This window comes from Ptychodera flava, chromosome 1 (genome assembly GCF_041260155.1).
Source record: "Ptychodera flava strain L36383 chromosome 1, AS_Pfla_20210202, whole genome shotgun sequence".
Lineage (NCBI taxonomy): Eukaryota > Metazoa > Hemichordata > Enteropneusta > Ptychoderidae > Ptychodera > Ptychodera flava.
The window spans coordinates 18,689,355-18,714,614 of NC_091928.1; the positions used below are offsets into that span (position 1 = coordinate 18,689,355).

A 25,260-nucleotide genomic window follows, 5' to 3' on the forward strand; every position below is an offset into this window, starting at 1 on the left:
CAACTCTTCAGTTTTGAATATTATTAAATCATGCTTTCATTTTCATTGGTGTCATCACCTTTTGTTTCAGAACTTGAACTGAAACAAGTGAAGTAATGTACTTCGATAGATATTTGCATCGGATATTACAGAGATAAAATTTACCTGGGATAACATTTGCGACAAGATGTCAAATATAAAATATATGTTGGATGCACAATGACGTTTCCACCCGAGGTATTCATGTCTGGGGAGCTGAGGTGCGGTGGTTATAGATATCATGATTGCTGCCCTCATCATCACAGCTGGTGATCATAAGGCAGACTTACTTGAACGTTACCAAAGTTTTCCTTGGCCGATAATAATTAATCTCGGAAAATAATTGTTATCTCGACATGGACTGTATAAAGCAGCCTAGTCTCCACTTAATCAAAGAAATTTGCTTATTTTCACTCTGCAAATAAACTTTTTGATTTCCCATGCATACGAAAATTTGTGTATACTTCTTCTTCATAACTGGTCGCAATATTCACGTCTGCATGTCGGCAGACATGCTCCAATATTCAAATATTTGATTTATGACGTCAGACGTATAAAAGAACACGGGGAAAAAAAAGAAATAAAATAATCACCACTTCAAATCTTACCTTTTCAGCACGCTAGATTTTTCGCTGATATCCTATTATTACTGCGTTAAAATTCGACCACACTTAATTTGAATATCAAGGCCACTGGACAAACAGCGGTCTTTCATACTACATCGAATTGTGGATTGTGGCTGTACTATTGGTAGCAATACGCCTGTACACTAATCTCCCAACGGTCGCATTTCAGTGCTTAGTGACGCTGGAACGCAAAGCTATGAATGACATCCCTAGGTCTTGATTGAAAAATTACTTTCTGTAATGTATTCACACTTAGACCATTTTCTTACTTTTTTTTTAGAAAGATATAAAACTAGTCTATTTTAATGTGCTGCACCGTTGATGTCAGTGCGTTTTCGTGGAACAATCACGCAAGATGTTGACTACATGACGTCATTCAAACAAGTGGTTTCAAATCATTGACAAGCTAGGGGGTTATTATTATGTTGAGAAGCTGTCGCACATGACCTAAAAGCCGGTGGGACAGTGAGATATCGCACCCTGTCAGATCTGAGGCGAGTAGGCGGCGAACCATTGCACGAATGATTGTGCAACATATTCTGCGCATTAGAGATTACTGTGACCTGTACTTATACCTGCCACATTTACCTGAAAGTAGTTCCGGTTGTGAGAACGTTACCAACGAAGTAAGCGTTCGCGGATACGAGTCTGTACAATGCACACTATTTCCGAAAAGCATTCTAAAACAGCCAACGACCAGCAACTGGTTCTTATCAGCGTAAAATACTTTATTGTTCCGCATTCATAAGCACGCGTATATAACGCATGTAATTTTAGAGGTTAAGTTGGTAAATATTAACTTATGTTTATCTTGTTCCCTGTAAACAAAAAAGAAATGCATGTACCCATATGATATCAGTCAAAGCAGCGCCCTCTTATGAACGGCAAAGAATTGAAAATGTTAGGAAGCTACTGTACAACGGAGTGCCTGAGGAACACTGCCTACATATATACGTACAGAGGAAACCCACACCTTAGGAATAAGTGATTAGAAATATTGCATTGACAGCTAGAACTAGGTGAAAATTGTACTCTAAATTCTAATTTCATAGAAAAATACAGATAAATACAAGTTTTTGAAAATGACATTTTACTTTTCTTGATATTTTTTTCAAAAGCGATGCAGGAAAAATTATTAATTTAAAATTGAAATCAATTCATAAAATTTCGATAGTTTCACACCAAATATGTATTCCAATAAAACAACGAGGATGTTTTCTTTATTCCAACTTTGCTGCGAATTTTGCAACTGGCAAAAAATAGTATACATAAGTTGTGCGGTAGTCATTTAGTCACTTCAACAAATTAAAGGTTCATAGTGTTAGATAATGCGACTGAATGACAAGAAGGTATATTTTGGCATAAACCTGTTACAGATTATCATCTCAACGAATCACGCACTAATTGAAAATGGTTGTTTAAATTTTCAGGTACCTGCTACAGCGATTAATTCACCTCTGAAAAGTACTTTCGCCTTTTTTGACTCAAGTATCCCGTTCGCGTTTGCAACTTGGCAAATTCCGACCATGATTTTCTCAAAAGAAAAACTCGGCAAGCTGATCTACGTCCCTAGCGTCGAGGGAATTTGAAACTCGTCCGGTATGTTACATCTCACTAGGGTTTGGTCACGCGGCAGGTGAGTCAATAAACAAACAAACATGCGGAAGTGAATGAGCATTCCTTCTGAGTTTGAACTTGCTAAGCCAATAATCAATGCGGGGCTTACGTCACACTATTACGACAATATTGAAATGACATCACCATTTCATCACAATGCATTTAATTTCATCGAGTTAATTTTTACCGAAATGGTGAACGGTCAGTTGATGACGACACAGCGTAGCTCTGTCACCTAAATATTATTTCCTATTTAATTCAAACAAACTACATTTATTTCTCGAACTATGAAAATCATTTATATCGATTACACATTAGGACAATAATGATACAAACAATTGGGGGGGAAAGCAAGAATATATTTTCTTGAGATGTAAAATATAGATAAGAAACTGAAGGAAATACCAATTCTGATATGCTAAACATCTGCAGTTATACATATGCTATAGAAATTCAGTAAATTCTCGATCGGATTCGAACTCAACGTACGACACCAAGCGAAGACATCGTCTGTATATCTGTCCTCAAGGCGTTCGGACGCACTCTTTTACAATGTAGCTTAGGTTATCACATGCCGATAACATAAATAATCATATTGCCGGTACATCCGGGACTTCAGTAGCTCTATTTCTTTGGAAAGAAAAGCTTTGCAATTGATCGCTCTATTACCCGGGGAGTCGTTAGAGGTGTCAGTGGCGATAATAATCATCGGGGGGATGGAGACGCCCCAGGCAAAAAACTTTCCAAAGGTGAGTGTCCATCTAATAAAGCACCCGCGGTTTCTTCTTGGACGATTTGCCATGTTTTTGATTTTCTTCAACTTTCTCAAATCGTCCACCTTTGTTTCCTTATCACAACTAGTTTGGCAAGACTGTACTCTTATATCTAGGAATTAAGTCTTGGTTCCAATTCTTATATTTTGTAATGTGGCTTATGAGAGTTGTCAAAACATTGCCACATTTGATGCCATTCCAGGTGCTCTGTCTTCTAAAGCACGAAGTTCATATGTAAAAGATTGCTTCAAAATGATACTTTCAGTCTTGGCCGTCATCTTTGTCTCTGAAATGCTGCTCACCGATTGTCTGATTGACTCTCGATAGACGTTTGCCGGCTTATGAATAAGGCTTGATTTGATATGTCAATACTCAGTCACAGCCCCTTTGCCACACTGAGAGACCAACCTGGCTACTAATTCCAACTGAGCAGTGAAGAATTCTTCAACTACAGGTAGAGCGTGTTCAGAATCGACGGCGTACACGCAGTAAATCATACCCAATAAACCCGAACATTAAATTTCGATTGTTGGACGAACCGTATAACAGAAACACGTATTTTTGCCGAAAACTTAAATAGGTTTATCAAATTGTGTCGCCGTGCACACCTTAGTTGTGCCATCCATACAAAAAGAACCAAATTTTTAAAGTCCGAGTTCTTTAAATTTAGAAGGCGATGCCATAGGACAGGGGTTATTTATAGGAAATTTCTATCTACTACATCGATTCCCTGTGTGCTTCTTTGGCATTAAAAGAAGAAGATATGATGAAAATACTGAAATAGCTACGGCAACTTTATTTTAAAATATAAACATAATCGAGAGAATAATGCGAGAGAGAAGTCAAAGGTTATTTGATAGCATTTTCAGAACTAATCCTAAAAAATTATTCAATAAAAGATTGAATGAACTGTGAAGAAAAGATTAAGCTTCAAGTGTATTTATGGTTCCCTGGTAGTGTTCACTACAATAAAAATTTTATGTGACATTTTCATATTTAAACTGGTATCAACAGCATTTCCTGGTTAGAAAGGTATAGGTTTGATATCGAAGTTATTATTTTATTCAGCTGTAGACTTATGATAGACCCCTTGCTAGTGCTACATCTGTTTCCAGAAGTGTATGGCGCACTCCTACAATTAAGGGGCCGTGGATAATTAAAACATGCGCACGGTAAACGCAACTATCCGTGTTTTTATTGTTGTTGTTGTTTGTTTTGGTTTTTTTGGGGGGGGGGTGGTGGTTGTATTTCGATTACCGTAGGCAAAAATCGCGCTGCAAGTTATATCTCGCCACACGTTTTTCTGTGTTGCAAAATATCATTGTTTGGCGTGTACGGTGACCAGGCCAGTATGGCACCGCAGCTACACTAGAATTCATTCTTTTGACATACATGTGAATCAGTGCACCAGTAAAATAACATAACAATCATTTTGGATACACTGTTTCATTTCATTCTGTTGGTTGCCTCATTGTTGAGTTGGCACTGAACAGAGGTTGGCTTTTAGAGGGTATGCGGGGTGGGGTAGCGTATGCGTGATTTCATAGCGACGTAATCATCGATTGCTGGATGCAGATACAGAATGAGGCTTGATTGGATTTTCGCACTTCCAACTTTCGTTTAGGGGAGGGGGAGTTTGGGACAAATGCACTTAGTTTCGTTTACCGTGGGCATTGTGTTTTAATTATCCACGGCCCCTAACAGTCATCAAGTGAGAAAATCTTCTCCCTACTTCAAACGCTGGTGACTCTGAAGTGATGTTACTTTCACGTCGAATTCAAAACACTCAGCCCTGACTTACATCGCATGAATCCAGTCTAATTTCTTGACATCATAAAAATTCTAAAGTCCAAACTAACACAACCTTTATAATAACAGCTCGCTAAGCGATATGCAGGCGGCAGATCGGATTTACAAACAGGAAACCTTCGCACGACTACTTGAAGGTATGGTGATTGCGAGAAATCGGGACTTGAAGAGACAGCGATTCAGTCGGCCTATTGATATCGAGGGTACCACGATGGGTACAGGTTAGAGTTAGGGCAGACGGAAAATCGGAAGGGTGTTGAAGCCAATCCTAGTTTGTCTGTCTTTCAACGTGCATTTATCCATTTTAAATTGAAACAAAAAACAAACCAGTAATGTACACGAAATGCCTTTGACACGCTAGTTGAAAGTGCAAGGAAAAGTATCAAAGAAATATCCATCAAAATTTGGGTCTGATGAGTCTGAGTGGCCGCGGAGACTGGCGATTACGAATTGATATTTCATTGATTTGGTGGAAAGGAAAGGTGCTGGTTTTACGGATGGTCCGAAGGAAACTACGGGGAGAACTTTTGTCAATAATGTCATCCAGTCTTGTTCTCACTGATGTCCCATCTTTCTGAAATTGAATACACAGGCTTTAAGTTACCCGATCTGTTTGGTGTTTTCTTTCAAAACAAAATCACCTTTCAGCAAATCTACAACAATCTGCCAGAGCATAAACATTACCCAAGACTTCAATTGCAAGAACTTGAGCACAAAAGACAGCTAATGTATACTGTTATTATGTGTACTCATTCCTCAAACTGCCGAGCTTTATGGATTTGATGAGACCGTCAGTTGCTGTGCAATGGTATTGACATGTGGACACTTTGAATGCACAAGAAAGACATCTTAACTAATAAGAGAAAAGCAAACGTCAACGAATGGCTGATTATTTTGATCCTTTTGTCATGAAATGCACAGCGATCATACAGTGTGTCGCACTATAGGAGTATTCATATTGTTTAAGAAATTATGTCCAATAAGGGCAAACTGATTTTGTGTTAAATTTTCTTGGTTTTTTTAATCGCCTGCCCGCGTACCTTGTTGGATCTTGAGGGACTCAAAACAGAGAATTTACTTACTTTTGCCCAAGCTTAAATTCTTGACGGCATGCCCGCTGTAATTGCAATCCCATGACTCTTGTGATTACGTCATCAAACGTCACAGCCCAGCTTCAATATTTTTTTTGAACAAGATTTGCAAGCTATAAAGTTATAAAACTACCAAATTAACGTAAGACGTATATATTTACCAAAAAGCATCCACATATTTTCGCTTGAAATAAAACATAGCATACCGTTCGATAACACATCAGCCATGAGCGCTGCACGCTGGCAGCCGTCTTGTTTCAACGGTCACCTACCCGTCACAGCCGCCAGTGCTGCAGCTAGCACTGGTTAGCTCTCTCTCAGCTCAGCGAGCTTGTCGCACGCTGGCTATGAGGCTATCCACACCTGTGACGAAGAGGAGTATCTTAAAAATGTCTTCATATAAAACCCATCTATTGCGAGCAGTAAACAGTCACTTTTTTGAAATTAGTTTATTGAAATTACACAGCTGCGCCGCGAGCTTATGGGCTCAGCCCATCAATATTGGTACAAATTTGTTGTTTTGTTTTTTTTTGTTTGTTTGAAAGAATTACCGCCTGGCGGCGAAAAAAGAATGTATAACTTACACTTGAGAAACGCTTATTAATGTTACGCATTGCTTTTCATAGTATTGCAGAATAAGACATTTGACAAAGTAAAAAATTATATCCTTTTTTGCAGGATCAAGCTATAGAGTCGTCAAAGCACTCTCTGAATTTACTATTCATTAATGACACGCAATCTCACTTGCTCTTCAGAGGGAACCTTTAGCCAGATACAGCCTCAAAACGGTTTTGTGCGTGATGGATAGTATTATCCAAATTTCAGAGCAACAAAGTATAAAAATATGTAGAATATGTATATATCAAATATGTAGAAAACTAGAAAACTTTTAAGTACTATCAATAGTTTTGTGATGGAGCAGAAATGAGATAGGTCAACTGCACCTTCGTTGACAAAATCACAATGGAGATTTCAGGACTAAAAAATATGTAGAATATGTATATCTCAAATATGTAGAAAACTAGAAAACTTTTAAGTGCTATCAATAGTTTTGTGATGGAGCAGAAATGAGATAGGTCAACTGCACCTTCGTTGACAAAATCACAATGGAGATTTCAGGACTAAACTACAGTTTCTTGTTTGCCAGAAGTGTCCTCTGCGGAAATCGAGGAGGAAGAACTTTTCTTGGATTGGGTGTTCGACGAGCCGGAGCCTTGGCTCGCTGGTATGGTGATCCCGTGTTCTTCGAGAGCGCCGTTTCCGACCTAGTTTACTAAGCCGACCAGCCGCTCGTTGGCCGGGATCATTGTTCCCGATGGAATGCTCTCGTCCGAACTTGAAGCCCCAGGATCAGACTGACGCACAATATCCATCTGCGACTCGAGTTGATCATCTGACGGTGTTAAAATAAAAGAAAGTGTTCAAATCAGCGACATTAAAAGCCAAGGATTCTTCACCCTTTAAAGTATAATCAGCCTTTTTGTTTGGCTTGCTAATCAATATTGACCAGTTATTGACAATCAACAGAGTAATACAGAGACTTACGTGGTCCCGCTCCAAACTTATCCTCCAAATCCGATTCGACGGTCTCATCAGGTGTCAAACTCATTGACAAAAACGGCCATTGCCAAGCCTCATCTACAAAAAGTACAAGAAGGATATCATGCCATTTCAAATGAACTTTTGGAGACATTTTTGCTTCGACGACAATAATTGCACAATAATGAATTTAAAATATGCATGTGTCGTTTTACGCGCCATGTAGTGCACGATTTCCCCGTAAGCAATTGTGCTTGGCTCATAAATCATTATTGGCCAGTTGTTGACATTTAAACAGCATTATTCCAGACGACGGACGCGCCATTGTGGTTACGAAAGCGAAATCCCGTTTCTCAATCCGTTTCTCACCTTTCTCACCAGAGAGATTGTTTGCTGTTGAAGTTTCCGGATCTTGTGTGTATTGCTGCATCATGATAGCCTCTCCTTCTTCTGCCGCAGTGGGTTCTGGGTATCTTTTCGCATTCGTGGAGACCGTAGCAGCTGACTTTGTTCCTGCAGCTGGACCTCGACTCCTACTGTTACCGATGGACAGCCTGTGAAATATACAGTAGTGATTGAACTGTAACGTACAATTTATATCTGTTAGAACTAAAAAAAATTACTTTTACATGAATATGAATCTATCTTACAAAAAATTTAAACTCGAAAAAAACGTAAAGTTGAAGTAGTAGACATATTTATTATATTTTACGTCCGAATAAATGCGCCCTTACGACGTATCTCGCAAAGGTGCGGCACCGGACGTTATCTGGCTCTGCTCCCCAGTATCTTTTGGACACATATCTTCATGCCGATTTAGTATATTTCGATCTGTCTTAGAACTAGAGCAATATAGCAGATTCCTCGGGGTCATGCTGTTTTTCACATATGTAATTCTGACTAGTCTATGTGCATAGATTGCTTGTAAAGAATATTCATATGTTCATTTGAAGATACGGTTTCAGAAATAAGCCTTACCATTTTCATTGCATTAAAGGTCGTGGGAGTTTAATAGAAAACAAGGTGCTCAATATTTTGTTTTCAAGAAAACCAAGAACTATATACACGATGACAGAGATTTTGCATTTAAAAAATCGTTAAGTTGCATGCAAAGATATCCCTGTAAAGATCGATGAATTGGGCGTGTGTGCACCACACACAAATGTTTGCCTTACAGTTTAGTAGTGTGTTTGCAAATGGGAGGGTGTGAGTAGTGAAGCGATTCAAAGTCACAAAAAGCCACGAAATATGCAGTTGGCTGCAATTTGGACTCATGTGTGTGTCGAATTCAATCTCTTCACATTACTGGGCGGGTAAGCTTACATTCTACATTTTCTCAATAATTATACGATGCTGAGTTCCCATGCCCATAAAGTCCTCAGAAAAAACTGGGGACTTGCGGGCAAATTCCTGGCCGTGAGAGCTTGCTTATGACCAAAGTTGAAACCGTGTCCACAGTCACCCGTGATCTATTTCGCTCTGAGCCTATGCGCCCCATAGATGTATGTGCATATACCTTACAGTGCGGACGCAGATACCCGAGACGCGCAAAATCGATTTTCATTCGTGGGTGGTATGGAACGCGAAAATTTCAAAAAAAATCACTAAATCTAGCGCTACACATTGTAAAGATATTTCGCCTACAGCTCATCGAGAATTCATTTTATGTTAGTTTACTTATAACTAGGCGAATTGAGAGATTGATAGTTAGATTTACCAAATCATATATTATTTAGTGTCTTATTAGTTTATATCGCAGAAAAATCGTGAAGTCAAAATGTTGTCTCGTGCGTTTTGACAGAAAATACAACTCATTCACTCCTGAATTTTCCGGTCATGCTCATTACATGTTTCTTCTCCAACTTTGATTTTGTCACTTTTACACAGACATCCAACTTGAACGCTGTGCCCTAAGTTTTGGCGATAAGGCCGTGAGACGGAAATGTTAACTTAAAATAGCACTGACTGGTTAAGGTAGTCCTTGCAAACCCGCAAACAACAGCTAAAGCGCATGCGTGAAGGTTGCCCTCTAGCGACGATACTCATTGTTGCGTTTCTCAAAGAATCTCATCCTGAACTTTTGCGCTGGAGAAAGTATCTCCCCTATAAAACTGCAGAAATTAAGCATAAAAATGAGGCGATTCCCTGAAGCCTTGTATCTCTGAAGTGGTCAATATAAATTTACTATAAACATAAATGGACTATTACTGATTGTCAATGATTTGCATATTGAGCCAGAAAGGGAAAAAATACAAGAATCACAGCTTCAAAGCTATACCTGAGTTCGATTATTTTAACAATTATTGTTCTAAAAGTACAGGTTTAATTAATGATGAGGTTATGTGATTAACCGAAACTAAAATTCGTATTATAAATCTTTACAATTTGATGCAATAAATATCTTATAACAATACGACAACAATATTCTATAGCCATGATAGGTATACGCCTCTTTTCACAAAGAAAACTTATACACAGAAGACAAAGTACAGGATAACAACAACATTACAACACAGACAGGTTTCATGTAAAAGTGTACAAAAAGCTTTGTCGATAAAATTTGCAACAAGCCTGCTTAAAAACTCTAACACTTGTACAACTTCTTATTGCTGTAGGCACATTGTTGTACAGGGTAATTACTCAAAAAGACTGCTTTAATAATTCGGTTCTAGCAAATGGAGCTTGTAGAGCTTTATTACTAACAGATCTTAAAGATCTTGTGGATCTTTGTACTTTGTTATCATATCCCGGGTGTATGGAGGAGACAGGCCACGACATACCCTTGTCAACAGACGCTACTAGGTTGTACTTATAGCGATGGGATAGCAGATACCATTGTAGAAGTGTGTGAAACATTTCAATGGATGAGGTACCAATGTCACAATTCAAAATTAGTCGCATTGCCCGCTTTAAAAGACAGTGCAAGTGATCCATATCCTTTTGACTACAACAATCCCTAACACCGAGACCATAATCAAATATGGTAAAATGAAACTGTTATAAAACTGACGCCTTGCTGAAACTGGTAAAAATGCTTAAATTCTGGCAAGAAGATACAGATTGCTCTTTATTTTTTCACAATACTATCAACATGTAGTGTTTATGATAAATGACTCTGGATCTTCCACACCAAACAGCTTTTCGCTTTCTACATTTTTGAATATCATTTTCACAATCTTATGACGGAACTGTGAGTTCATTTTCAATCAAAATTCATAAAATTGCAGCAAATCCAGATTGTAATTAAGTAAATGATTTATGTCTTCAGGGGCAATAAATCATTGTTGTAATGACATCTCAAAAAGAAATTTAAATGTTTCAGTCTTGTGACAGTCACGCATCACGCTCACTGGCCGTCAGTTCATGTAGAGTTGATCTGAAAGAATAAGTTCACACCACTTATTAATATACATACATATTAAAACCAGGAAATTTATCATTTTTTATACATATGTTTTAAAAGTATATATTTGTCATTGATTAGGACACTTTAGTACGTGAAATTTATAGAATGACACTCTTTGAAAATTATCTCTTCAATAGATATACATGCATAATATAGTAACAGATATCAGTAGCAGATATTATAGAAATAACGGACGACGCGCTGACCATTAACGTTTATTTGTGGGCAAGGGCGAGAGGAAAGCCAAAAATTAACGGGCGAGGCTTGCCGAGCCCGTTAATTGCCTTTCTCGAGCCCGCGCCCACAAATAAACGTTAATGGTCAGAGCGGAGTCTGTTATTTCCATTAGCGAACCCAAGAAAACCGTCAAAATTTCCGAAAATTTCAGGAGCGAACGACAACTGGGCCCAGAAACTGAGCATTACGCGACGCAAATCCGGAGATGTTGTCAGAAAAAAATATCTCAACTAGACCTACAAGTGCTCCATTTTATTTTGATTGATTATGATTTACGTTTGAACTGTAAAGGTACGATACTTTGAGTTGTTTATCTTATTATTCATATTCACGGGCATGTAAACAGACCATTACTGTGTATTTGTGGTCAGTCACGTGGTTCAGCTCGACCAATCAAAATGCGACGGGCAGGGCATGGTAATATAATGTTTTATAAAACAAAGGATTTTTCTCTATCTCAAAACATCCTTCCATATCAGCTGTTCTGTGGAATCGTAATACTTAATGTCAGCATGCTCTCATTTGTCTATGATAGGATTTTATCACACAAACTTAATACACATCTGAACTCCCAATAGACTCCCTATACTTGCGCTCTTGGCTATCATACTCTCTAGTGTGTACAGGTGAGGCTAAAGTGAATAGTCACTGCTATGGCTTAAGACACGGGTCACAGGAAGGGGACTTTGTTGTTTTCAAGTTACTACGTCACATTGTAGACACTCAGAGAAAAATCAAGAGAAGAATCGGAAATCGTACCCGAAAATGCAAGAAGATCTTTATTGACGATAGACTATAACAGGTATGGATTCAGAGACGCATTGGAAGCCATCGATGCTGATTTATTAAGTAAACTATAGCGTTTTGTCAGGAAAATCCGTCTCCGAACTCGGCTGTACGTGCGTATAGCGGCTATTCCATTTCCCGACTTCCTATATTTCTAATGCATACCAAAGCGGCCATCGCCATGTATCGAACCGCAAGTGACTGTGGCTCGAGGATACATGTTATTGTTTTTGAAATACCGTGACGATTATAACTATTCTGCATGACTATACCTTAAGTAAGCCACGTAAGATTGTCAACTTAATGCTTCCCTAACAAATAACTGGATTAAACGACCGTGATACTAAATGAGAATATTGTGAACGAAGTTGTCATCAATGATATCGCCTGGAAACTTATTGTACTTCCGGTTTTCAGGTGTCTGCATTTCAAACTCTATCGTACTGTCAAATGACCTCCTCCAGAAGCGATATTCACAAAATCTATTCCTGTACGTAAACTGTTACGGAAATTACTAAAATTGTTTAAGACAAGGCCTGAGACGAAAATGTTAACATCAGAAAGCAGGACATAATACCGACAACTTTCTCCTAACGATGCAATCCACTATCGTCAGCAACGTCAATTTTCTTTGGGCATATTTACATTATTTAGAGGAGGATTACTGCATGAACGGTCAATTTTAATCGCGGACCATTATTCTTAAATAAGATTACATAAAATATCCGATCTCAAACTTACTGGGCGAAATTAAACGAAATTTGGAGAGCTCCACCTACCTGAACCGTCGCCCAGTCAGTCAGATGTTGCTCTGAAGCTAACGCCAGGACCCCTTGGTGTTTTATATAAGAACAGTGGCAAAGCACTTAATCTTGAAAATAGTATTTTACAATCAGACGGAAATATAAATATTCATTTACAATTGATATGTTATTGTGAACAAGCAAACACGGAAAACAAATGTTGTAAAAGATCGAGTCATAATGTTCGAAAAGGGTACTCAAAGTACCAACATTCGTCATTCGAAAGATAACGCGTCCCTGTGGTTAGAAGTAGATCATATGTACACACGTCTATGGGGCGAATAGGCGCAGAGCGAAATAGAACTCAGGTGACTGTGATTGTTCTAAGTGGAGGAGGAAAGAGAGGCCTGCGCGTGTGTAGACGATTTAGAGACTTGATGTTAACGTTACTTGGACTGTGCTTCGTGACCGTCCCAAAATATCATCAAATTACACATGATTTCCTATGACGAAAAACGTATATGATGCCGAAACCCTACCAGGTGTCGACATTGACTTGGACAATGCGATTTTCTCAGAAGCAACCGAGTAGTTTCAGCGTCACCCTACGAAAGAGAGCTACTATGAATATAATTGTATGTCTGGCAGAGATCCATTGTTTTCGATTCAAATGACACTGCCGGAGTCTCTCCTCGTTGAGAGCTTTGCAGACAGATTGACCGCATTGACCACTGTAGTTAGCTGCAATAATTGTAGGCTTGGTTGACTGTGGGGCATGGGCTTCCGTCGTGTGGCTTGCCCTTGGTTGGGGCAAGGTGCGATCCGCACGACAGAAGCCGGCGCGCGCGAGCCGCACAACAGAAGCCCATGCCCCACGGCCAACCAAGGCCACAATTATTGCAGCTACCACTGTAGTATACTCGAAATAAGAGCGTGTCTTGCGTGTCCTGCAGCATGGCAAGAATTTCAGTTCTATGCATAGGGGATCGCACAAAAATTCGTCCCCAGCCACAGGCGGCCCAATCACTATTAATAAGCTTATTATTGAGTTTTTCTCAGTTTTTTTCTTTGTCACTGTCAGTCCTCTCCTTTTCTTCATGCTCTGACTGATCGTAGTAAATAAAATAAATGACTATATAGCCTAACCTATAGCCTCTTGACTCTTTATTTATTTTACACCCCATTACAAGGACGCTTATCTCTCATATACACGTCTTGTAATTAATTAGTCACAACTAATTATGCTAATCCGTGGATCATCAAAGGTTGGTCAACATTGCAAAGATAGAGATGTAAATGGAAAAGGAGTTTCAGTAACCTTTCCTATCTTTCGCGATGTTGACTAACCTATAAAATCCCTGGTAAGTCCACCGATTAGCATAATTAGTCATATTTACTATTAATTACAAGATGTGTATATGAGAGGTAAACGTCCTTGTAATGGGGTGTAAATAAATAAATAAAGAGTCAAGAGGCTAGGTTTGACTATTAAGTCATTTATTTTTATTTACTACGATCAGTCAGAGCATGAAGAAAAGGAGAAGAACTGATAGATAAAAATGAGAAAAACTCAATAATAAGCTTATTTATAGTGATTGGGCGACCTGTGCCCCGGCCAAGTTCCGCTACCCTATAACACGCCTGGCTCCGTGAGCCTCGCTTGCTAAAAAGACCGTTGAGGGCGCATCACCATATTATTGAGGAAAAAGCTGCGTAGCAAAAAAGTTGTCGACATTGAAGAAAAAATTAGTGCACTCAAATTAAAGTGGCTTATGAAATTTTGAGAAAAATCCAGATAAACGGACCCCTAAATGGGCCGCCTTATCAAAATATTTCATAGCGAATTATGACAATAAACTGAATAGTGATTATCACTACCTCCATCTCAATTTCAAAGTCAACACAATACCTGGAAGTCACTTAGACTTATAAGAGTGAATCTACCAACATCAAAACGAAATCTTCTTAGAGACGTTCTGTGGTATAATGACAATATTAAGATTGAAAAAATGTGTCCTCTTTTATGAAAAATGGTCAAAGAGTGAATTTTAAGGCTTAAGGACATCTGGAATGATGACAGAAATGACTGGCTTCAACGATGGGAAATAATGGCAAAAATTGGAGGAGGTACAAATAGACATATGTAAGAGGAAATTAAGATAGAGTGTGAAACACTTTTCAATGCTACACCAGATTCCTGGAAACAAATCATCACTTCAAAACATCCAAAATGAAGAGAACTATAATATTTTAGACTTAGAGAATTATGGTCTGACAAAAAGTGATGTCAAAACCAAGTCACTTTATTGGAAATTAGTTGATAAGAAATGGCATGCAGTCAAAGGTCAGATTGGTCAAAAATAGGCTGAGAATCTAAGTTTCACTGGCATTTACAAAGCTATTTTATTCAGTCGTCTTCATTCGATACGAATTGTAAGCAATTCAGTAAATGATTTAAATTGGAAGATTTTCACAGAGGCCTAGTCAGTTTCAGTTTCAGTTTCAGTTTATTTCGCTAGAAATATAAACTTACATTTACTCAAAAGACACATGGAAAAATAAAGATAGAGAAATTTGTACAATTGCTAAATTTATGTTCTATAATTTAGCAGGTATTCCTAGCGGGGACCACAATATAGTTCTTCTGAACTAGTCGAGTTGTGGCCCCTAATGTTATACTACATAGGTAACATAAGGTGTACATCTGCGGATATGGACAGAAAAACCTATAGCAATAATTGCAAACTATATTTCATATCAGGTACAGATCAAAATATATTACAGGAAACAAATGACGTGAGAAAGATCAGAAAAAACAAGACAACGTGACCAGAAAACTCCACGACTTTTGGGGAAAATAGTATCAACAGGCAAGTAGCCAGTCTTTTAAATGACGTTTGAAATGCTTTCTTTCACTTAACGTTTTTTATAGAATCTGGAAGTTTGTTACATAGCATAGTTGCAGCATATTTCAAATTGTGTTGGCTCAAAGTGAGATTAACTTTTGGAATAAAGAAGTTTTCACCAGTTTTGAGACGTGTTGAATAACTATGACGCACTGGATCGAGGTAACGATATACCGAATGTGAGAAATGACTATTTTTAAGGTCAAAGATAAAAGTACAAGTATTAAATTAACATTGCTTATGGACATTGAGAATTCCCAGTTGCTGAAATAGAGGGGCGGTAGGAGCTCACGCAGCAGAGAATGTGATAAGGCGGACAACTTTTTTCTGTAAAATTAGGATAGGTTGGAGTAAAGAACTGAATGTATTCCCCCAGATCTCAATACAGTAACAAATATGGGGTAAAATCATGGAATTATAAAGCAAAAACAAAATTTCTTTGGGGACGATATGACGATTTTTAGAAATAATTCCAACCATCGGGGCGATTAATTTCCTAACTTTATCAATGTGAGCCTTCCAAGTCAAGTGCTGGTCTAAAATTACTCCTAGATAATTTGTCGACGAGACATTCGCGACCATATTTCCATCCACACTCAAGCTGCCCTCTGTATTACCAGCCTCTGGGGTGTTTTAATTAACTTAAATTTGTTTTTTCTACATTAACAGTGAGCTTGTTTGCACTGCACCAGTCATAAGCCTTCAGAAAGTCAACATTAATCAGGTCAAGGTTGATGACACTTGTGTTTTTAATAAATTTGAACATATTTGTATCGTCAGCAAATAGACGAAAATCGAATATATCAGTACAATTTACAATATCATTTATATATAACAAAAATAAAATAGGACCAAGAATAGACCCTTGTGGAACCCCACATTCAATTGACCTATATGACGAAAATACATTGCTTATATTGACGGTTTGTTTACGTTCTGACAGATAGCTTTTGAACCAGTGTAAAGGCAACCCCCTTATACCATAATAGTCTAATTTTTGTAACATAATGTCATGATTAATTGTATCAAAAGCCTTTCTGAGGTCAATAAAAATCCTAAAAGTTGTGAAACCATCGTCAAGTTTTTCCATTTATCAGAGATCAAATCGGCCAAGGCAAGTTTTGTACTATGTTTTTTGCGGAAACCAAATTGAGTCTTGAGAAGGTAAGTGATGAGTTGGTTTTTAACAACAGATTCAACTATTTTACTGAAGACCGGTAAAACAGAGATAGGCCGATAATTTCCAACATTCATTCGCAACTAACAGAGCCCTTTTTATAGACCAGTATGACTTTGGCGACTTTTAAGTCGTTTGGAAAAACGCCTTGGCTTAAAAAACAATTTATTACATGTGTCAGTGGATAAGAATAATATGTGCTGCATGGTTTACAAGCCTAGGGTGAATCATATCTTGCCCGATGGATTTATTGGGGTCAATCTTCCTAATTTCATTGAACACATCATTTTCAGACACCGGGCGAAAGAAAAGAGAATTAAAATGATCGCCCTTCAGATATTGACGAAAATCTCCGTTGTTACGTTTTTGTAGCAAGATTTGGCCCCACACTGGTAAAATACCCATTAAACTCTTCAGCAATATCAACACTATCCGACAGACAAGGCTGGTCGGGTCTATTTGTATGCAATTTGTCTGGGGTACATTTTGTACAGGAATTGTTCAAAATTTCATGTAAAAATTTCCATGTCTTCTTGGTGTTCCCATTTGCACTAATTACCAGATTGGTATAATATTTTCTTTGCTGATTTAAGTAGCTTTGTCCGTAGATTTCTGTACAACGTGTACTTATTTTTTACATTTTCATTATAAGTATTATTTTTCATTTCACTAAGTAATTTATGTTTCGTGTTGATGGACTTAAGCAAACCCTTAGAAAGCCAAGGTTTTTTGATACATTGTTGCCTGTTACGAACTGAAATCACCTTGAGGTGTCTCTGCATAACGTCATAAAAGATGCTATGGAAATTTGCAAATGCATCAGTTGGATCCTCGTATTCGTACACAGACTGCCAGGATACATCACTCAAATCGGCCAAGAAAAGATTTTTATCGTAGATCCTAAAATCGTATTTCTTAGTTCTGTGATGCGGCCTAAATACATGATTGAGGTGTTTAAAAATACCAAAGATAATATAGTGATCAGAAATATCGTAGATACGCGAATTTTGTTTTACCGGAGAACGTAGTCCAATGTCTGACGCATTCTTGTTACGTAGATGTTTCTTGGATATGTATAGATTATTTCGCACGCTTCTTCTAGTAAATCGAACAATGATGGTTGAGGTATGTTGTCCTTGCCTTTTAGGCAAGCGGTGACTAATGTCAATGTCACTCTCTGCCACGGATACACCAACTGCATTTGCCACTTTCATTACAATTTTGTCAGTGTCCTCATCTTGCGTTTCCGGTATACCGTGAATTTCTAGATTGTTTCGCCTGGTATACTGTTGTAAATCATCGATTTCTTGCTCCGCTGCTCTAAGTTTGCTTTCAGTTACTTCCAACTTCTTACGCATTGCCGTATTCAATGTACTTGCAGTTGTGTTTTGTATTCGTCAAAGAAAGTGTTCATAAAATTTACCGATTGTTGTAGTTCTTGCAGTGTACTGGACATCGACGAAAGGCTGTCAACTTTCTTGCATAATGTCTCAAGTCTGCTTTCGATACTTGAAATTTAGGTCGGAGTTCCATTGTCAGCCATCTTGCCTTTGTTCGTCTTTCTACTGTTGTTGGTGCGTGGAAATCTTTCAGCTTCACACGATCTGCAAAGGAGGAGATAACCTTGGCAAAGACGTACACTCCTGGTCTTGTCGCAGTCGTTGCATTTCATCATACATATTCAGAGAAATGTTTAGTCACTTAGAATGGGTGCACACTCAAAGAGTCCTGGAGAGCTCTTTTCTCGCGTGCAGCCCCGACGACGATGCCACAGGAAGCTTGGCCAAAACTTTCAATTTAAGCGATGGGAAATGCCATATTTGTGGCCAAGAAGAAACACTGGAACAAATCTTCTTTGAGTGTAAAATGTTAAGAAATCTGAAAGAAATGTACTTCTTTCTTAGTCAGAGAACACAACTTTGATAATAATATCAATATCAAAAGATTAGCAAATGCAGGAATCGAAAATGATAATAATGCAACTTCTGGCACTATTTACTGTATTACTTCCTTTGTAAAATATACAGTTTGGAATATTCGAAATTCCGTTACTCTTGATGGGATTAAAGTTTCCCTTCAATCCATTGTCATGCAATTACAATGTTATCTCTCCTCATGGATGAATACATTATATTTCACTTATAAGATAATGAACAAAGCTTAGGATTTTATCTCAAAGTTTTCAAGCCTAGTAAGACTTGAAGGAGAAGAATGCATCCTGAATGCATTCATATGATGATCTTTGTAATTTAACAGCTAATTATTTGTTTTTTCAGACTAGACGCATCGTCATTTTAATGCATTCACAGTTATGTAGATTTGTTTTATTTGTGACTATGTTGAAATAAACTTATCTTTACAAAAAGAGCTGCGTAGCGGACGAGGGGCTGTGAGAAAGTCTAGTGGCGCTGTAGCTTCCGCCCGGGGAAGAGACAGCGCCCCCAGTAGAGATTCTGAGTCACTGAGAGTATTCTGTGGTAAAACCACGGTGCTACTGGGTTACCAAGCTTGAGAGGTCGAAGTGACCTGCTCCCCACTTGTACAAGACGCTTTAACACAGTAAACATGACTCAACTAATCAAGCCTTCGTGTATAATTTCTCAAAGCTAGTAAGCGATCTGTTCGGCATATCTTGTGCTTTCAAAATACTTCAGGACACCAGTCCAATCTTTCCAGGTGGAGCGGATCAGACCCGCATGCTGCACTTCGTGAGTGCATTTGCCGTTACCCTCTGCAGAGGGTCCGTTCTGATAAGCACTGGTATAAGATGTCGATCACCTTTTCAGTACTCGATTTTTACAGTCATCAGGCATGTCGGCGATGTCAGGTCTCGTAATCTTCTGAAATATTGCTGTGTTTTGTTCAATTTGATTGGTAGTTATTTATCCATGGGATGGCAATCACGACTAGTGTCATATTCAATGAAGCAATATTAGCGCCCTCGCACACCATCTAGCGTTAAACATGCAGTCACACCATGCAAATAATTGTTTGTGACGCAATACATACCCTTCATTTTCCTTGAAAGGACCAATGGGACTCCTTCCATCATGAAGTAGGTGACAATAGCGGTCAAAAATAACGATTCCAAACACGAGTATAGCCAAGATAACCATGCTGACATCAATGGAGATCCTACCAGTCTGTGAGAGAGAGAGGAGAGAGAGAGAGAGAGAGAGAGAGAGAGAGAGAGAGAGAGAGAGAGAGAGAGAGAGAGAGAGAGAGAGAGAGAGAGAGAGAGGAGAGAGGAGAGAGAGAGACAGACAGACAGACAGACAGACAGACAGGCAGGCAGATAGACAGACAGACAGATATAGACACAGAAAGATGAAAATGTAGCTTTGAATTGTCGGCGAACTTGCTTGTGAATCTGTGTTACGGATTAATGTGTGAATGAACTCAAGCACTTGGGACTTTAGTAAGATAGGAAGTGTGTTATTGAGCTTTTGAAAATTCTCAATGGTACTTTAATTATAAAAACTAATCACTGTGTGTGGAGTTAAGTCGAAGACAAGGTTGACTTTCATTATGGTCCATCGCGCTCCGTGACAATGGCACATGTGGTAACGCTATGAAATACCACCACCTTTTGCATACTGTTTTCGAATTGCGAACTTTGTCAGTACCTTCTGACCTTGGATGAAATGATGGGCATATCCACGTTTTCGACCACCGTTGTTAGTCTTCACTTACGAGCAAATCAACTGAGTTCCAAATGTAAAGACACTTTTACTACGTAACATGACCGATAAGACTAATTCTTTGCCTTTTGCATCGCGTACCATAGGATATAATCGCGGCAGTTCATTACATAAAATCTCCAATAAAACATTCATGTACGATTATGTCACTTGGTTCTCGGTAATACAAGATGACAACGAGTGGCAATAGTTATATCCCTCGTGCCAATAAAGTCGATTGTTGATACCGCTGTTTTATTTCTTTTCCTCGACAGAACCTTCGGCCATCTCTTTTAAATAATTAAGTAAATAAGTCAGACTGTACGTCACTAAATTCTCTACAAATTGGCGAATTTCATGACCACTACATGATCTTCTGACCCTGTTTTCTCAATGAAATTTGACTACCATTTTGCAATAATCGGCACACATATTCAGTGAGTTCTGTTCTGTACTGAGCTGCTGGTAAAAGTAATTTTACAACATAAGTTTGCATTTTTTTTCTCGTAACCAAATGTCGAAATTTCAACACTTCATACCACCAAATTTGTTTGCCTTTTTTGAAATTATAGCATGAACGAAAAGGTTAAAACATTACAAGGGGTTTACGGACAATTGACACACGACGTTTTGTGGTTACCAAGTTCGTCATTTTCACCATATGCAGGTGATTGCGTACTACTCACCATGGATGTACACCCTGCATCGATTCCGTGTCCACAGCTAGGTGAGGTGTGTTCCTGCGTGGCGGCCACCCATCCATGCCCGCCAAGCATCAATGACATCACCGCAGAGACGATACACATGGCAAAGACAGTTCTTACCTGACAAGAGGTGAGATATAATATTTGATAATATGCTAAAAACTTAACATTTGTCAACGTCAATAACGTCCATGCATGTCACTGGTTTTAAGGAATCCCGTAAGTAAAGACTACGGTTGGACTGCATTTTAATTTTGGTTCAGTCTTTACCGGGGTTCAGGTAAAGGCAGTCTCAGGGTTTCTAAAAATATACAGTTGACCGAACAAAGGCCAAGTATAAGAGGAAATGTATTGCAATGATAATCCAAATGTTGCAATGTTTCGTGCTACAATTCGCAAAGGAATAGACATCAGTAGCTCGGGAGGTTACGAGGACTAGATGATGCGATGTTTTGTTTCCAAACATATGCGTACTTTTGTAGTAGTTGGCATAGAATACATATGATTTCAAGACTCACACTATTTTCTTACCTGTTGCATCAAGTCGTGTGAAAGTCAATGAAAAACAGCCGGAATACTTTACAATTTTTTGCTTGGCATATTTTTTATTTCCCTCTTTGACCACTCTTCGATAGGTCTTAATGATGTGGGCCATATAAAAGTTCGTCAATACGACAAATCTATGATCGACCGACTTTAATATCTTTACGGCTCACCTTCTGGAGTCTCGCATCTAACTTTGCCGTCGATCATCGACCGAAGTACAACAGGGCAACGATTTTTTGTTCAAAGACTACATATATTTCGATAATCTGGCAATCCGATGTAAAGATTATTTTGAAAAGATTAAAAGTGATATGAAGTTGAGGAACAGCGTGATATAACGAACGGTGCACCCTGTTTGGAAATGTGCGTTGTGCTGGCATAAAAAACTGAACTCAATTATCCTAACGTGTAACCAGGTCAAATGTTTCGTATAGTCATTACAATTCAACGTTTTACGCGGAAAAAATGGAGGGGGGGGGGGGGATACCGTACATTTATTCATAAAAACGACCAGTTTTGAAAATAGTAGGCTACAGAAATAATCCAGTACATTTTGGTAGGTCACAAGGACCACCCGCATGTCAACATTCTTGATCACCGCATCGAGTAGGCGCACAGCGGACTTGCAGACAGTACGGTTTCTCATTCTGTCATTTGTCATAAATTTGCGCCAAAAAGTTCCACCTTTCCATCTACTGAAACCACAGCGTCGTACTGCCCCTGGCCTATGGCGTGTAATCCATGCCAAAATTAACACCTTACATTTTGAGCCAACCTACATGCAACTCTCACGAAGGTACATGCAACTCTCACGAAACTGCATGCGATTCACAAAGCTACACGCAACTCTCGCGAACGTGCATGCAACTCACGAGGCTACATGCAACTCACGAAGCTACATGCAACTCACGAACTTGCATTTTGAGCCAACCTACATGCAACTCTCACGAAGCTGCATGCGACTCACCAAGCTACATGCAACTCTCACGAACGTGCATGCAACTCACCAAGCTACATGCAACTCTAACGAACGTGCATGCAACTCACGAACTTGCATGCAACTCACGAAGCTACATGCAACTCGCGAACCTGCATGCAACTCGCTCGAACCTCATGCAACTCTCTTGAAATGCATTCGCTTTGCGCTGCGACTTATTTGAATCGGACTCCCTAGATTACCTTTGAAGCTCAACTCATTTTGCTTGAAGCTCGTTTTGAGCTGAACGCATTCGTGTCGGGGGACAGTCCGTGTGAGGGGGGGACTTTGTTGGGGTAAACCAATTTTAAATAGGGTCTGCTGCATGCTGCCTTCGATTTAAATAAAGGCACTTCTGGGTTGAGAAAACCATACGTGAATTGGAGTACACTATGTCGGTTAACGTGTGTGAATGAGGTTCTATCGTATTTTATTTGACTCTCATTTTACTTCAAGTAGACTGTGCCACAATGTGGTTTACAATAAACCAACCCATCATTAAAGTGACTAACTTTGCTCCGACAACACGGAAGCTTATGAGACGTCACAACGCGTCATACCAACGTCATATGACGTATTCAGATGTGTTCTGCCAGTGAGCCAGGGGATCTGAAAAAAATGACCCGACATATAGTATATGCAGTGCAACAAGTGACTTGAGTTGCCCGTCGCATTGCCTCGTTTGTACGATGTCATCGTGTCACTCGATTACCATGGACGAAAACAACAATTGTCTGCGCAGCGTAAAAATCTCCGTGCTGTGTGAATTTATCTCTGCGCTCATGGAAATTCTCCGCGCTGTGTAAAAATCTCGGTGCTCTTAAAAAATCTCCGCTGTGTAAAATAAATCGTGGCGGTGTGTAAAAATCTCGGCGCTGTTGAAAACTCTCCGTGCTGTGTAAAGATCTCTGCGTTGTGTAAAATAATTCGCGGCGGTGTGTAAAAATCTCGGCGCTGTTGAAAACTCTCCGCACTGTGTAAAAATCTCCGCGCTGTTTGAAAATCTTGGTGCCTTTTAAAATTTCTCTCTACTGTTTAAAATTTCTCCGCAGGCTGTTTCAAATCTCCCTGCTGGGAGACAATTCTCCGCACCGTTTCAAATTTCTCTCTACTGTTTGTTCTCTGCGCTATTCACTTCCGTGACTATTCAATAAGGAAAATGAGGGCAACTTCACACAGCGTATGCGTACAGCTGGCGATGTTTACGGGTCGAGTATTAGCCTGCTAAATACGTAGTCCTTACAATCGCCTTGTCAGACGTAGACAAAACAAATTGAAATCATAAAAGTCGACAGGAAATGGCCCAAGGATATATCCTTTACAATCGAATTAATGTAAGAGAACAATTTACAAAAACACTGAACATTTGCAATGTGCAGATTGCCTTAAAGGATGGTTACCTATGTACACTATGATGAGTGATTCCTGGAGATTCCAACATCACCGACAGCTTCAGATTTTATAATTACTTTCTGGGAGGTCGTTCACAATTATTTGTCCAGCGGAGGCTTTTCATAATTTTGTTTACCACCTGATTTTTTAAAGTTTCATACTTCAACTCGGACAATTGCGTATATTGCGTACTGTACCCTGCCTAAATCATCAAGTCATACAATATTTTCACAGTACATTGACCGTATCGACATCGATAAAATACGAGTCGGGATAAAATAGAGTAATATATTTACAAGTTTTTTCCTTCGCGACCGGTCGTAGAGTCGTGGCGATAAATGCCAAGAGAAATAGAATATTTTTTCAAAGTTTTTCTTTGAAGAAAAGGTCGTTGGGTCGTGGCGATGCATGTCAGGAGAAAGTTAAGTAGTTTTTCAAAGTTTTTCCTTCACGACCGGTTGTGGGGTTGTGCACATGCACATGGAGAGAGTGTACGTTGGTATACATCGCCCCATCGTGTCAAAGAATGATGGTATCCTTGTAGTGTTTCTAATGGCATCTACATTGCGTTTGAAACAGCCACAACACAACATTAATATTAGTTGAATTCCATTTGTCAACAACAACATCACGACTAATAAACATAAACAACAATACAGACAACAATAACAACAACAACTAGATTTCTTGGTTTTATGGTTTTAACATTAAACTAAGAACAGGCCGAGGTCATAGCCTGCCTGCCAGGATCGCTAGTCTCGTCTGATTAGCATGGCGACCAGCGCGGCCTCTCATTTTGTAGGGAAATCAGATCGTTAATTTTGACACCTACCATAACGCAAGCATTTAAAGATTTAGAAAGTACCCATTTCGATAAAGCTTATATGGAACAACCTCTCAGTTCATTCTGAGTTCTGCTATCTTTCCGGATTTGCAGTGAATTGCCTAGAACCCGGCTGATGAATTTGTGTCACAGTCTCACAGAGAGTGCTCAGTTTTACATGATTTATAAAATAACTCAAAGGAATTTTTTGGAATAAAATCAATGAGCGTCATAGTTCAACATGTAATTTACGTATGTGGTAAATGTCATGTATTTTGAGCGCATTTTTATGTTAGATTTTCGACGGCAAATCCGAATCGCCCGGTTTACAGTGTAGTCAAAGTTTTGCACGTCACTCGCGATCGGTTGATAGTGTCTATATATGCTAATGAGCGCTTGGCTGTCTGACTG

At 38.9% G+C, this 25,260-nt stretch overlaps 1 protein-coding gene across 4 annotated transcripts in view; it reads right to left on the reverse strand.

The window, feature by feature from the left end:
- The window catches only part of LOC139132024 (nucleolar and coiled-body phosphoprotein 1-like), a 60,762-nt gene that overhangs the window by 9,270 nt on the left and 26,232 nt on the right, over positions 1–25,260 (reverse strand). Inside the window, exon 1 of one of the 4 annotated variants that reach the window (XM_070698396.1) lies at positions 627–846. The exons of the other annotated variants lie outside the window; for them this stretch is intronic. The gene's annotated coding sequence lies outside the window, so the exon portion shown is untranslated. Of the gene's footprint in view, positions 1–626; positions 847–25,260 lie in introns of those variants that run through there. 4 annotated transcript variants of the gene reach the window in all.